A 4,557-nucleotide genomic window follows, 5' to 3' on the forward strand; every position below is an offset into this window, starting at 1 on the left:
GATAGCTAGTTTAATACTACAATATACTAAATGCAAAAGGTAGTTCGGTTTATTCCTTTTTTAATCAGATTCTGAAAGCTGGATTGGCCTAATCCAGTTTAATTTTCTAATCTCAAAATTCAGAGTGCTTTCTTGAGGAGAAAGCAAGCTTTTATAAAGCAAAGCATTTTTTTTTTAATCATGCAAGGCAGCGGGGAGATTGACGATGATGTCACACATCGTATTGGGGTAGGGTGGATGAAATGGAGGCTAGCTTCCGGAGTGCTATGTGACAAGAAGGTGCCACCACAACTCAAGGGCAAGTTCTACAGAGTGGTGGTTAGACCGGCTATGTTGTATGGGGCGGAGTGTTGGCCAGTTAAGATCTCTCACGTTCAAAAGATGAAAGTTGTCGAGATGAGAATGTTGAGATGGATGTGTGGGCACACTAGGAGCGACATGATTAGAAATGAGGCTATTCGGGATAAGGTGGGAGTGGCCTCGGTGGAAGACAAGATGCGGGAAATGCGACTGAGATGGTTTGGGCATGTGAAGAGGAGAGACATAGATGCCCCAGTGCGGAGGTGTGAGAGGTTAGCCATGGATGGTTTCAGAAGAGGTAGGGGTAGGCCAAAGAAATATTGGGGAGAGGTGATTAGACAGGACATGACGCAGTTACAGCTTACCGAGGACATGACCTTAGATAGGAGGGTGTGGAGGACCCACATTAGGGTAGAAGGCTAGTAGATAAGTCTCGTTATCTTTCCTTATTAGTAGGCGCTTTAGCGCATTATAATTTCTTGTGCTCTGATTTATGTTATTATTTGCTACTTTATGTACTTTGATTACCCTATTTTATCTGTGCCGCTGTCGTTATTTGCATTTCCATATCGCTTTGAATTCCTTGATTATCCTGTTTTACTGTGTCGCTTGCATTATTTCATTCCAATATCGTTTTGAATCTTTTAACCTTATCTGACTCCCTTTTTATGCTTCTATTGAGCCGAGGGTCTCTCGGAAACAGCCATCCTACCTTGGTAGGAGTAAGGTCTGCGTACATTCTACCCTCCCCAGACCCCAAGATGTGGGATTTCACTGGGTTGTTGTTGTTGTTGTAAATTTAGTAGCGACATCATACAGCTTTTCATGGTAATTAATCGTTATACTTAAATCATATATATTTAATTCGTGGATCAAGTTGGTCTTAAGATCTTTTACTTGCACGTATATACCTGTCAATGCGGTTGAAAAAGATTATTAGTTCATGCTTAAAAAGATGATTACCTCCAATTGTCTTTCAAATGACATGATACTGTGATAGATCTTGATGTGTTGGGATCGAAATAACATGATATTGAAGATGATGACATTACTTAGAACTTAGGGGACTAATCTGTAATTACTAGAACTTAGACAGTTAGTGAAATTAGATAATTAATGAGTTAGTTGGTCGGTTAAGATGATTAGCTTAGTTGTATAAAATACCTGATGTACAGCTTATTTTTGATTAAGAAAATCAGTTGCTCAATTCTCCAACTTCTTCTTCCTCATTTTCTCTCAACTTGCTCGAGCTTCATTCTCCATTAATGGAGTAAATTCATCATGGTATCATAGCAGTACAGTCATTAGACTGATTACCCGATCCAATTTTCAAAGCTCAGAAGCAATTTGAGAAATCACAACAATGGCGGTGGACAATACACTACCAGAAAACCTAAATAACAATCATCCGTTATATCTCAGTTCAATTGATAATTCTGGAGTAGTTTTAATTGCACTGCAATTAACTGGTGCTGAAAATTACTCGATTTGGAGTCGAATGATGAAGCTTGCTATTCTAGGTCGTAATAAGCTAGGATTCATCAATGGAACTTGCAAAAAGGAGGATTATGGTCCAAATTTGACAGATCTGTAGGAAAGATGCAATGCAATCGTACTCTCATGGCTAATGAATTGCGTCTCAAAGGAATTGTATGGTGGAATTGTGTACTCGACTGAGGCAGTTAAGGTTTGGGAAGATCTCAAAGAGAGATTTGATAAAGTAGATGGTTCTCGAACCTATCAACTGCACAGGGAGATAGCAACGATTCATCAAGGTACTGATACAGTTTCTGCATATTTCTTTAAATTGAGAGCACTTTGGGTAGAATTTGATAGTATAATACCATTTCCTGGTTGTGACCGCCCTAAAACTCAAGATTATGTGAAGTTCATGAATGGTCTGAAACTGTTCCAATTCCTAATGGGACTAAATGACACTTTTGAACAAGCTAGAGCACAAATCCTTATGATGACTCCTCTTCCTACAATCAACAAAGCTTATTCTATGTTGATTGAGAGGGAGAGTCAGAGAAATATGGTAAACAACAAGTCTATGAATGAAATTAATGACCTCACTGCAATGTTAGCCCTGAGAAATGCAAATACACAAAAACAAAAGAAGAACTATAACTACAATCCAAATGCACAGTGTGACCACTGCAAGTTGAGAGGACACACCATGGCAGTTTGTTATAGCCTTGTAGGATATCGACCTGATTACAAATTCAAGAAGAAAGGATCCTATCAAAACAATAACAAAAACAGCTATCAGAGGAATCACAACAACTCACAAAGAGAGTATAGAGGCAACTTACATACTGCTAACAATGTTGTTGCTGCACTTGGTGAATCGGCCTTGAACAAGCTGTGAATAACTTTGGTTTTGGTATGGGATATAACAAGGAGAAATATGCTCAAATAGTGAATTTGCTGAATCATGAAACTGGCCAGCCTAGTCAAAGGGCAAGTGAGACTGGTCAAAGTGATGCCTCAATCTCTGCCAATACTGCAGGTATTAGTGATGCCTCAATCTCTGCCAATACTGCAGGTATTACCACCTCACTCATGGTTAATCACAAACAAGATAAGGATATGTGGATTGTGGACTCTGGAGCCACAAATCACATGACCTCAAAAGCTAACATAATCACTAATCTACAGAAGGTAGATAATGATCATAAGAAAGTTCATTTACCTAATGGGGATACAATAAACATCTCTCATATAGGATCATGTCCTATATTTGATAAGTCTACACTGCATAATGTGCTTTTCATTCCTGAATTCAAGTTTAATCTATTGTTAGTTTCTCAGATCACAAAAAGCTTACACTGTTTTGTCTCTTTTTTCCCTGTTTTCTTTGTATTCCAGGACCTCTACAATGGGCAAGTGAGGGATTGGTAGACAGTCTGGTGGACTCTACCTTCTACATGTTCAAGCTCTCAGTAGTGGCATTCCATCCTCATCCATTAACTCTTGTGCTGCTCAGAACTCTAGTACTATACATCATGTTCCTCAGTCTAGCACCTCTATTGCTGATATCTGTCTTTGGTATAGAAGACTTGGCCACACCTCTTCCAAAGTTCTTACTCATATTTTCTCTTTACCTTTCAATTCTTGTACTCAAGAAGTTCACAAATGTACCGTGTGCCCACTAGCTAAGCAAACTAGATTTCCATTTCCTACTAGCAATTCTAGAACTGTAAATGTGTTTCATATTCTTCATTGTGATGTGTGGGGTCCTTACAAAGTGCCTACGTATGATGGTAACAGGTTCTTTGTCAGTATTGTTGATGATTGCTCTAGAATGCTATGGATTTTCTTAATAAAGCTCAAAAATGATGTTCTGGTCATCTTGCAGAATTTCCTAACTATGGTGAAAAACTAGTTTGCTGCTTCTGTTAAAATCATTAGAATTGATAATGGAACAGAGTTTGTTAATCACGAATGTCAAAAACTTTTTAGTTCTCTTGGCATTGTTCATCAGAGAACTTGTATACATACTCCTCAGCAAAATGGTGTAGCTGAGAGAAAGCATAGACCTTCTAGAAGTAGCAAGGGCAATCAGATTTCAAGGTCATCTTCCTTTAAAATACTGGGGTCATTATGTTCTGGCAGCAGCCTATCTTATCAATAGATTACCTATATCAGTACTTGATGGTAAATCCCCTTTTGAGTCATTTCACAAAGTAAAGCCCTCTCTGAATCACCTGAGAGTTCTAGGCTGTCTTTGCTTTGCTGCTACTTTACCCAAGAATGACAAGTTCCAACCTAGAAGTATTCCATCTGTTCATATGGGATACAGTCCAACCACAAAGGGCTATATTCTCTATAATCTAAAAGACAAACAATTCTTTATCAGTAGGGATGTTCAATTTAGAGAAGATACCTTCCTTTTCGGCACTAACTCCACTGAAGATTTAAGAATGTTCCTATCTGCTAATGAGCCTGTTCAGGATCCTGATCCCACTAGTTCTCCTATAGAACCACCTCTTCCTCCTCCACCCGTTTCTCCCACTATGTCTACTCCAAATGTCCCTGCCTCTCATTCTCCACCAGCACCTCCTACTAGACTGTCCACCAGAGGCAGAAAACCTCCAATATGGCAAAAGGACTACATTACTGCTTACTCTTCCTCCAATCCTACTGATATACCACCTTACTCTATTGCAAACTACATATGCTATGATCATCTATCCCCTTTCTATCAGGCTTATGTTGCTACTTCCTCCACTGAGATTGAGCCAAGTACCTTTG

This window comes from Lycium barbarum, chromosome 11, assembly GCF_019175385.1.
Source record: "Lycium barbarum isolate Lr01 chromosome 11, ASM1917538v2, whole genome shotgun sequence".
Lineage (NCBI taxonomy): Eukaryota > Viridiplantae > Streptophyta > Magnoliopsida > Solanales > Solanaceae > Lycium > Lycium barbarum.